Raw genomic sequence first — 12,552 nt, forward strand, 5'->3', positions numbered from 1 at the left:
AGTTTGGGAACCAAAAAAAGGGAAAATCAAGAAGATATAATATGAAAGAGAATTTTAGTCCTTGGAGAATTTAATTTTATAATAATTATTATATCTAGAAAGAAGAATAAAAGTTCAATTTAGCTACTTTAAGACATAAACTGGAGAAATGCATTTATTATTACATTGTTTTGACAATTTGATTTCTAATCACAATATACCTATAATAATTGCTATTGACAAATGTTAATCTAAAATAAATGACCATAATTTAAATTATAAATATTATAAAATATACTCCTTTTTCATAAACTTGTAGTTTTTACTACAAAAAGCATTTCATGAAGTTCACATTAAGGAAATATATGAATGTACAAATAAAAGAGAATATTTGATGAATTATATGAAGATATTGTAGAAATTAATGTCTAGTAAAGTACCATGACCCAAAATACATCACTATTTATATTATGGTGTCCTAGGATAAATATTTATATTATAAAGACTAAGAAAAGCTATGATATTCAATAATGAATTAGACAACCCATTATTAGTGTATAATTACAACTCCAAATCCTATTAGCATGAGATAATTTAAAAATTATTGAACTAGTTTCATAGAGCCAATTGATGATATAACTAAATATTCAATGTTGTTTTTTAGTAGTAGAATGACTAATTATTTTGAAAATTGGTTGAGGTTCAGCCTGCAGAGAATTGTATTACCAGTTATATAATAAATTATGATGAAGGGTGCTCCCCTTAATACCATAAACACATAACCGAAAAAAAGAAACAACAACAATTGAGAGAACAAACCAGGGGCTTCTTATTATCACCGTAAATGAAGAATTACATAACTCACAATTAAAATATGCTAACCCACAAGGGCCCCTTCATTACTATACTCTACAAGTCAATGTTGTTAACTATCACCCAGATTTGTCCTAGACAATGTTAAAGCCTTTCTTAAATAGGCAATTTTATCCTACTTGAGAAGGTTTTGGACACTCAAACTTAATACCTAGGTCCAACAAAACCTAACAATACATATAGAGTCGGCCAAATACAACTTTAACAAATTATTTTACAAATATTGTGTAGCCCAACTTTAGAAGGCCATAACTCTTGAACCGTTGCTCGAATTGGCTATTATAACCACTTTTTGGAAATACTAACTCCTGATCTATAGACTCGGATTGGCACAACTACCTATTCGTTGAGATTTTAGACCTCATCTAGGGCCTCCAAGGCCTTCAAAACTAAGCTCAAATATTTTTATCTAGAATTTTCCAAAAAAAATTTGCAATAAATTCTCTGATACTTAAGATGGAAGAATGAGATTTTTATGGTAGGCTTATAATTCTGAAATGAACATTCAGATAGAAAATGAGAATATTTCAAGCTCAAATGACAAACTTATTAAAAATAGTAAGCTCCTAGAGATAGTAATCCCTTGTCTACTAGTCCTAATTAAAATAGAAAAGACTGAAAATAAAAATATTTTTGGATGATGCAAGATTTTCCTCACACCTCGGATGCTCTTGCATCAAATTCCTACACAATGGCATCATTATTAGATGTTAGTGCCCATTAAGCATCAATAGTTATAAAGGAAAATATTCTAACCAATGTAATGATTATGTACAATTTGTGATTTCCTTATCATCCATTGCCAACTATGGCAATAAAGAACTTAACAAGATGATTAGAAATAAAGTAACTAAAGAATTGTGTAGAAATAGCACTAAGTGGAATATAAAAGCAACTATAGTATTGTGAACTTACTATACTGCATGTAATTAATCCACTATGCATACAACAATTTTTTTTCTATATAGTATCTATAAGTTCCATTGCTAACCTACCAAAAATAGTGCTAGTGATTCTTGATGGTGATTCCATTAGAAGAAAAATAAATTAGGACTTGAAATACTATATGAAGGGAGGTGGTTCATCAAAACACATGTTTAGATACAAAAAATGTGAAAAAATTGGATACAAGAAAGCCCATGAAAAGATGTTTTTTAGGTTAGAGACTTGGTCTTCTAACATTACAACAATTACAAAATATGGTTTACTTTAGTGGGGAATATTTTCCAAATGGCTAATCTCACCCGTCGGTGACACTGAATTTGGCAAATTTTTTGTCACTTTTTAGGGTGAAAATATTGCCCACAATTTATGAAAATTGGGTTGTTTATGTAGACCAATTGTTAGTAATGATACATAATCATTTTTATTTTGATAATGAATTCACCAGTGGAATCTAATCTTTCCACATGGTAAATTAAATGTTTTTGCCCACAATTTTTGAGGCAATGTCTTAATTGATGGTCACATTTTCCAATCTATGGTAAAACTAAGAGTCAGGTTATAGGTAAAGTACATATATTAGACAAGTGTCTCTATTCAGGATACTTTCTTAGGAAATTTTTTTCCTTCTAATTTTAGGCCTGAAATAGATTATACTATGAACAAGTGTCATTATTTTAGAAACTTTCTTTGAAACTTGTTGCACTTTAACTTTTTAGCCCAAAATGGGATTTAGATCATTGATTTAGGATCATCTAATGGTCACTAAATAGGGTTATTGTATCTTGGATGATACAAATTTATAGTTTCTTTATATTTTTACTTTTGGTCACGATTTTCTAAAATAATTAAAGATTCACCATAGTTTCAAGAAATTATTATATGATGGTAAAAAATTGCCAATAATTTCTTTTAAAAAAAATTGATTTTGAAAAAAATCACCAATTAAAATTAATATTTCTCCCCTAAAACAATGTTGGATTCTCCATGATTTTATACATTTTTCCAAAGTGGGGTTTCTGAAAGTTATCCCTAGTTCAAAATTGAACAAAATCTATATGCTCAATAGACAATACCTTATAACACTGATGAAATTCTTATATATAAAGAACTAATATAAAAAATACTAGATGGAACTACTTTATAGTTTTACATTGTTTATGTAATCTTCTTAAACATTATTGACACCTTTCAAAAGAGCATTTATTTGAAGCATAATTTACAATGTAAAAGGCTAGGTGATGTTTTATGGAATGAGAAACCACATAGAGTTCTAGATAAAATGACTTGTCTTTCTAATCAGACCAATAAATTGAATGAGTTAAAATATAACAATTAGATTAGGGGTTCTAGGTAAAAGTCACATCCAATCTAATAGGTCCAAATATATTGTAAGATGTCATCACTAGTAAAAGGAAGATAATACATCTTTTAAAAAAAAACAAAAGACTACTAATGTGGATTAATCAACACCAACATGGGGCTCAAATAGACTAAAACACAAGACCTTCATTATTAGAGGCTTGTCACTAACTGATGTGTTTCTTGGTGTTCCCCAATAAGAGTGTAAGTATACAATGATGCAATAGATGTATAGGTAAAAAAATATGATGAAGAAAGATGTTAAGAATGAACGTATGACAACATATATGGTAAGGGTGTATACAAAATTATAAATGAATACAAACCAATTGAATTAGTATTAGTTCTCAATCTAATGTCATACATATTTCCTTCATGTTTAGTTCAATATGTTCTCTTATATTAAAATTTGTGTCCATGTTTACGTAGAACTTCATTTTTGGTGTTACAATTGAACTTCACAAATTATTGATGCTTTAGAGCTGAAATTTGTGTTCCACAATTTATTTCTTAAAATGAATACAAATGGCTGCTTTAAATTTTATCAAAGTTCTCAAAAATCTCTCTTCAATTTATACTTGTAAGATTTTTCAAATATAATGTATGAAACAACAGATTAATTATATTATACTTTCACCCACAATAAAACTAAATGTTCAAATTTAAATGTATATCAATGTATTGATGTACATATATGTATTTACACTGAGAGGCATTGTATACAATGGTAGCACAAATGCCCAGCACAAGAATATGCCAAACAAGATTCTCCATCAATAAAAAAGAATTGGGAGCGGTTACAAACTTTTAAATCATAAAATAAAAAAGAACATTCTCGAAATAATAGATGGCTCAAATAACACAAATCTAAATGAATATAAAGTCAATTTGAAATAATAGGTGGTCAAATATTGGAAAGCCAAATTGGGTGCTTGAATTAATAGATCCCAAAATTGCTTAAAATACAAAATTAGAATTTTTAAAAATAAATAAATAGTTTAATTTATACCACATGTTAAATAATTTGATAATAAAGATATTAATATTTAATGAAAAATAAAAAATAAAAAATTATAAAAAAATTTAAAAATTTAAAATTTAGGAAAAACTAAATCAAACAAATTTATAAAGTAAAATTTTAACAAAAAAAATTCAATTTTTTTAAAAAAAATAAAAAATTGAAATAATCAAAATAAAATTAAAACAAAATCAAGAAATTACAAACAATAAAGATAATATACAATGTTTTAAACCCACCATGACTAAAAGCTTTATACTTAGTAGACGGCCGATGGCGGCAAACTATTGCTACTAATAGTGGTAGCACTATCATTGGCAACAGTTATTGTCACTATCAACTGTGATAGTAACTGTTGAGGTGGGGTGACTGAGTAGTGGGGTGAGTATGTCACACCGCCGTGTTAGTTTAATACTTTTTATTTGTTTACAAGGATGTTGTATATTTCATAATAAAAGTATACACTTCCATTTATCTTTTAATTTAATTTTTTTTAAAAAATTCTTCATGCTCTTTTCTATTCTTTATTAATATATTTGTTAACAATCTAATAAGTCTCCAATGTTTCTCTCCATTTATGGATACTCTATGCATACATTTTGATGCTTATATAATCTCATTGATCTACTTGCAAAATAACTTTCTCCAATTTTTTTCTACATTGTAATAGTAAGGTTCATTCATTGTGTATTTCTCATTTGTATACAAACATATGTTACTTTTCCAAGGTTATGTATCTTCATTCAATCATACATTATATTAAAAAAGTTAATTCCTATTTAATAATATTTATTGGTGGAACATTTTTCATCTATATATAAATAAATGTTACTTCATTAATGTTTTTTCTACTAGCTATGGTGAGACCTAAGTTGAATTTTGAGATAGAGGAGGAAAGGAGAGAATACCAAAGATAGTATCAAAGATATTATCATAGAGAATATCATAGATGCCAACAAGTACAATAGAGAAAAATTGAAAGAGAACAACAAAGAGTAATAGAAAATCAATGGTGCAGGTAAAGATATGCCTAAAGAAGTGCAAAAATAATGGTTGAACAGGTGGAAACTGAAAATCATGATCTAGAAAATATAGAGAGAAACCATCGTCAATGTACTTTTGAGAGGGTCCTTCCTGAAAATGCATAAAGTTACCAAGTTCAACATCCTCAAGCCCAACCAAGTCACATATATGATCATCCTATAGATACAATCAATCAATTAAATATTGAGAATGTACACTCTCCATCCATAGAACATGTACCAGAAACACCACAACATGGAACTAACATACATGTTGATTTAGAATTGTAAAATGATAGAGAAAACATACCCAACCCAAACGGTATTCTTAAATCTAAATTCAGAAGATTCCAAATGCAGTTTACATATCAGATAGATAGTTCGGAAACACCAAATATGCATTATGTTTGTCAGGAGTTATATCTAGGAATGAAAGTATATTGCACCAGTGAGGGTCTAATATGCAATATGTGTCATGAAGAGATAGGAATTCATAGGTTTTCATCTTCAAATAATATAGATCTGGGATGTCTACCACACTTGAGGTTACAAATTTAATTCACGTTGAAGAGATGTTGATTGCACATGTAAATCCTATATTGCAAGTTACACATGCAACTGGCAGTCAGTATAAGTATAAAGGACATACCATTAGTTTTCCCTAACATGTTAAACAACTATTAAAAGTATTGCCACACATAGTTGATCATTTACCAATTATTATTGTTTGAAGAAGGAATTAACAAGGTACATGATATAACTTTACTGTGAATAGGGATTGTGTTTATAGAGCATTGAAATACAAAGTTGAAAATGATAAATTTTATGCAAATGCCAGGATAGTTCAATGTGCTCTTAATGACCTTCCTAGAAATATGGATGAGAATATTTTTCATAGATTAAAGACAGTGCACATGGAGTTTGATTCTAATGCAAATGAAGTTGTATTCCTAGGTCCTCTCATGGAGATAGATGAAGGTAATATAATTGAGCACACAAACTCTATGGCTTCAAGGCCACCTAATGCTCAAAGGGAAATGAAATTAATTCATGCTTGGGTTAATAATCTTGGTTTAGTTCTGTCTACTTTAATTGAGTGGGCATCTATAGGTGCATCACCTATCAATTAGTATGTCACATCTAGGTTGTTGGATATGGCTTTCCCAACACTATTTCTAGATGGAAGTTGTGATTGGTTAGAGCCTAGAATGAAATAAGTAAACTTGCATGAATTTGTAAAGAATTTGATCAAATATAGGGATCATTTCTTTGGAAAACATCCGTGATTTAGGTATTTTGTGCAGAACATGGTAATAAGACACCATGCACAAAGTTCAAAATCTTTTTTTTTCCAAAAAGGAGCTTTTAGGAAATTCCAATTACTATTAATGAATTACATGAACATATGGAGAATATAGCACATAATAATCTCATAGATAGGCTAATGCAATTTAGAACAAGTCTAAGAGGAACAAGATCATATTGAGAAAAATGTAAAACAAAATTAACTTACTTTCTTAACCAACTTGGCACACCTACAATTTTCTTCTCATTAAGTGCAGCGAATATGCAATGGCCTGACTTACATGCACTAATGCCTGGTCCACCACTTGCTGATCCATGAGAGGCTCAAAAATGGAGAAGGCATAATATCATCAACTATCCACATATAGTCACTTATTACATGCACTTGAGGAATACAATGTTCGGGAAAGAAATGCTTGAAAAATGCATGGAAGTAAAGGACTTTTGGTGTAGATGTGAGTGGCAACATTATGGTTCACCTCATGTTCACTGCTTCTTATGGCTCAAAGGGGCACCAAATATGGACACTATTAATTAGTCAAATGAGGATGAGTGGAAAAGTGCAGAGAGATATTTTGACTCCATTATTCTTTCATGGAATCCTAGACTTGATCGAAACCAAAAAAAAAAATATGTAAGTTTCATATTATAAATGTGTTCAATATTAATATGTGTTTCTCACCTCTATCCAAAAGAAAAATATACGAATTATCATTTTTAGGTCTTCCATAATTTTGGTCAGCATGCATGTCTCAAGAATACCACACAAATCATTGAGATGGACATAGATCAAGATTATGAACAAATACTCAATTATGTTGAAAGAAACATGATCTATAAGGAGGGAGAATGCCTTCTTAAAAAAAGAGGAAAAATGATATGCAGGTTAATCAAATTGAAAAAAAAAATGTCTAAATTATCTATTTCACCTTTTTCAATAGGTTGGTTTAACAAGATATGTATTCACCAATGTTTCAGGTATAATGTTCCTTGGAAATTAAATTTGGAGGGGTCAAATTTATACACCAATGGAGATTTGGGTGAGAAAAAATTGAACCACTAGTAAATTTAGGCCTAAATTTTGATGCGAAAAGTCAAAATTTTGACCAGAGTAGGTCGATAAGGCGACTAAACCTTGTTGTCAGTCTTTTTTGGTTAGTTTTTTGGCACACACATTTTGCATCAAAATTTTGACTTCATAAAGGTGGACTTACTAATGTGAATTTTGTCTATTTCCTTAGTCCAACCGAAATTGTTATTTTCTCATTTGCAAGCATTGTTGGTCCAAATTTTGACATAAACCCACACCAATTTGGTGTCAAGATTGCGACCAAAACCCCTTACTTTTCTATATTGGTGCCATATAATCGACATCAAAGGAAACCAATTTGGTGTCAAAATTGTGACCAAAACCCCTTACTTTTCTACGCGGTGCCATACAATTGACGTCAAAGTGAAGACATTTGTGTTGAAATTGAGACCAAGATATGTAGAAATTTTGATGAGCTGTCTGAATTATTGTAAAAGCTTTGCTCTCATTGGAGCCTTCTAAACTGCACAAAATTTGATTCTAAACTGTAATTTCTTGGTGCATGAGAGTCAGGGTATCATGCACATTTCTACCTCCACACCATTGTTTCATTCATCATATGATTTATTTCATACAAAACAATGGGAAGCAAGAAGAAATGTGCACGATATCCTAAGTCTCCACCAAGCAATTATGCTTTACAACTCAAATTTTGTGTAGTTTAAAAGGCTCCTATGAGAGAAAAGCCTTTGCAATAATTGGCATAGTGCATCTAAATTTTGGTTCCTACAAGGAAGAATAAAATTAGGGAAGAATTATTTATCAGGAATGAAAGCAAGGCTTTGGTTCCATTGACATGACTTTATGACATGGTGGATCTAGAACAGTGTCATTTTTAGGCTTAAACATAATTAAAGGTTTTATGCCTGCAAAACCTTGAGCTACATAACCAAATGTGGACCATGGGCTTATTATAAATACATCACAAAGAGAAAGAAGATACATTTCTACCCATGCCTTCATACTATGAGATTGATTTTTAGTGTGTTGTCATTCTTCATGACTAGGTTGAAAGACACTCACAATTTTCCCATCCATGTTAGGGTGTTCCCAACACAAGTCTCTAATTCTTTCATAGTACCCAAAACCTAGAGAGGTTACTCAGACTACATTAGGCTTCTTTACAAATCTGTTTTCATATGTAGCTTCAAGGAATTCATCACTATGAGATATGTTGGGTAGAATTTTGTTCTTCTGAATACAAGCCAAAACCTAATTTGATATATGTTGGAAGAACCTAGGATCATATGTTCTGATCTACAGACCTATCCTTTGCTCTGCATGAGCTAGATAAGCTTGACAGAATCTAGTAATCAAGCCCCAGACTGGATCGGTGGGATGCAATAGGTACCTACCTAAATAATGAAAAATAGAATCTCTTTGAGGAAACAAATGGTTCAATTCCTCATTGAATGAGGGTAATAGGTAGAGAGGGGACAAAATAGTTATTGGACCTTAGAAACAACCATGGTATATGCTTTAGAAATTGCACCTGCACATGCAATTCTTATATGTGTCTAATCTCTCACAAACATAAATCATTTGTTATATTTTTAGATTTTATCTTTATTATGTAAGACTTTTTTTAAGCACAAGTGATTCCATAGAAAAACAATTATACAAGGCTTTCTACATTCAAGAATCAAAACAATAAAAGAACTTGAAAACATGATTTTATTAAGAACTTACCCACTTACTTGTCAATGAACTAGTAGAAATATAAAAGAAAGTAGCTTTGGCTTCTCCTACAATAGCATTTCCAATCACCGTTTTCCTAGTACCCTAAGAGAAAATTAAATGAACTTTATTGTAAACAAAAATAAATTTCCAATATATAAAGAATAGAGAATAAATTAGACTGACTTACAGGAGGGCCAAATAAGAGGAGCCCTTTGCCTAGAGAGGAACAAACTTGAAAGATGTCAGGTCACAATAGAGGCCATATGATCATTTTCATCACACACTTTTTGGCATGCTCTAGCTCAACTTCAGTATAATTTTGGAAAAATAAATATTAATTTTAATGAGTACATAGAAATAAACATGAATAATATTATCATCAATTCATTCAACCATATTAAATTTCCCAATATCATCCCACTGAACATTGGGATCCTGGTCCATTATCTCATTGCTAACATGCTCTATCAGACATGGTTCCAAGTTACATAGCTTATCAAGAAGATCACCATCAGGACCAACAAGCATTTCTAAATTGAAAAATATAGGACAAAAAAGAAACAACCATTAGCATGCTTCAGATAAAAACTAATAGAGGTGGTTATTTATTTAGTTAAAATCAAAATCAACTGATCTTATTCAAAAACAATGGGTATAAGTAAAATATTACATTTATATCAATATTCTAAATGACGCGTTGTAGGAAAGCCACCAGCATGATGAGTCTTGACATACTGAAGTCATGATGTGCATGAAAGCCTTCCCAATATCTCAAAGAATTTTGAATGGTAAATCAAAATGTACTCAAATAGAAAGAGCTCATTGAAAACAATATGATAAAAAATGCAACTAGGCAGAAAAAGCTCCATATGATGTTATTGATACTATGAAGTAAGTTGGACTACTGAGATCTAGCTCTTGTATGCAAAGATCTCTACCATGGTATTGAATAATTAAATCTTGAACTTTAAGATAAAAAATTTCCTTAAGCAATACAAAATAATAATTTGATATTTTTTGTAGCTTCGACTAGGCCTACACTCCTTTGAGAACCAATCAATCATGTATGTGTTTCCTCTTACAGCTCTTGGTGTCTCCAGTCTAATCCTTAATATCCCATCTATACAAATCCTTTGTTGATAAAATTTTAGCTTTGCTTGCTTCTTTTCCATCTTCTTAGATATTTTGTATCATGCTTGCATTTTCTCAACTGAAATGGTTGCACTTTTCCCATTTACTAATTATGTGTTTGATAGTTGACCTACTCAAAATTTATAGTATTTTGTCACTTTTGAAGACTCAACCAAGGGAATAAGTAATGATTATCATAGTGTATTCTTTCCAACTATACCTTATAGACTTCTTACAACCATATCATATTTTTGATAGGTTAGAAATGAGATAGCTAGTTGTGTCCAATACAAGAGGTAGCTATGAGTTATTGTCAAACTACCTTCAAATTTGCAATACTTATCTTGGCACAAGATATTTTTATAACCAAACAGTTTGAAGGATCGTGACCAGAGAAAAAAGCCCAAGAAACCTAGGTTACCGAAGACAAGAAAAGGTAGTCTACTATGGAATATGCATGTGGATAGAGTATTTCCCAACCTATCTAAACATTTGAGCTACAAAAAGATGTTGATTATATACTTTACACTACAAAAAATCAGTATACATAGTCAAGGTTCAATAGGCACTATAGAAACACATTTAGAACTAGTAAAACATCCAAATCACCATTAAAGAAAGGAATCATACATGAATAACTCTGTTGCCATCTTAAGATGAAACACAATTGTCTCATCTTTTGGCTTAGACAAATTGCTATCGTTGCCTAACCACAAAATTATTGTATTATTCAACTATGTTCTTCATAGCCTATAAAATCTTACTAAGGTTGCAACATTTATAATGACTATAGACAAAAATATAAATTAAAACAAGAAATATTATCATCAATGTTTTTAAATGAAGAATGAAATGGTTATAAGTATGCATTTATACCACATGCAAATTATTTTGAGATAGAGACCTATGCAATCCAATCTCCTAGGAATAGACAACACCACTTATCACGATCTTTGCCAAAATAGGATTTGTCATAAAGTGATGTTAGAATAGTTACTAAAATGGTCATAGATTATGTTGTTATAGGAAAGGAATACTTTAACTTAAGAAAAAAACTATACAATATTAAAACATGACATCGTGCTTTAAAAACTAAAAAGGTACCTATAAGGAAGAACTTCATTTCAACTTGCTAATTGGTCGTCACTATTAACTATAAGCTTATCTTTAAAGTTTCAGCATCACTTGGTTTCGAGAATAGTTAAATATTCTCTATTAAATAGGGCTAACCATGTGAAGGTGGAAGCTCATTTGGACCATCCCCACCCCCACCCCCAACATCACTCTAAATTTCCCATTAACAATTAATAACATTCATTCATCATCCATTTTTGAAATATAAAATTCAATCATTCTAATCACATGATAACATTCATTAACACACAACATTCATGAATAATTCATTAACACAATATTTATTAACACCGAACATTAATGAATAATATTCATTAACAATATTCATTAACACAATATTCATTAACAATATTCAAGAGTAAGTCATTCATGAATAATCATTTCTTTTTTGCTTTCTTGCCATTTATTTTTTTAATAAAATTTATAAGAGGAATATCAATATCCTCATCATCCCCCTCCTCTACTGGTTCTAATGCATGTCTCATCCTCATCTGTTCAGGAACATATGAGGCTGTTGCACCAAAGGGGGGTCTGTTGCAATAACAAGTACTTCATGAGTTAAATTCACACCATTCTATATTAGTGAATTATGAGTTTTTATTTAAGTAAAAGAACTATAAATCAAAAAATTATTTTAAAAGAACAAAACATAGATTTTCTTTACCTAAATGTGCAAAATGATCTACCTATTGATCAGTCTGAACAACCTCTGGCACTCATTCAGCACGACATGATTCTATATCCTCAACATAAAAAGGTTACACCAAGTTCAATTAAAGATGTTAAATTGTATTAATAATTACATAATTAGTTTTAAATAATAAATGAGCACCTCCATCAATAGTATGATGCACATCAAGGGCTTCATGATGTTGCGTATGATCTGTGTCATGATTAACAGGTTGCATTACAATGTCATGCACATTATTATCAAATAAATCATTGCTCAAGTATTAAATTTCTAATATATTTTTTGGCATATTTACTTGTGCATATGATGTAGGAGACTATTTGGT

The sequence above is a fragment of the Cupressus sempervirens genome, chromosome 7 (genome assembly GCF_028749045.1).
Source record: "Cupressus sempervirens isolate cs-2001-9-10 chromosome 7, ASM2874904v1, whole genome shotgun sequence".
In the NCBI taxonomy this organism is placed as follows: Eukaryota; Viridiplantae; Streptophyta; class Pinopsida; order Cupressales; family Cupressaceae; genus Cupressus; species Cupressus sempervirens.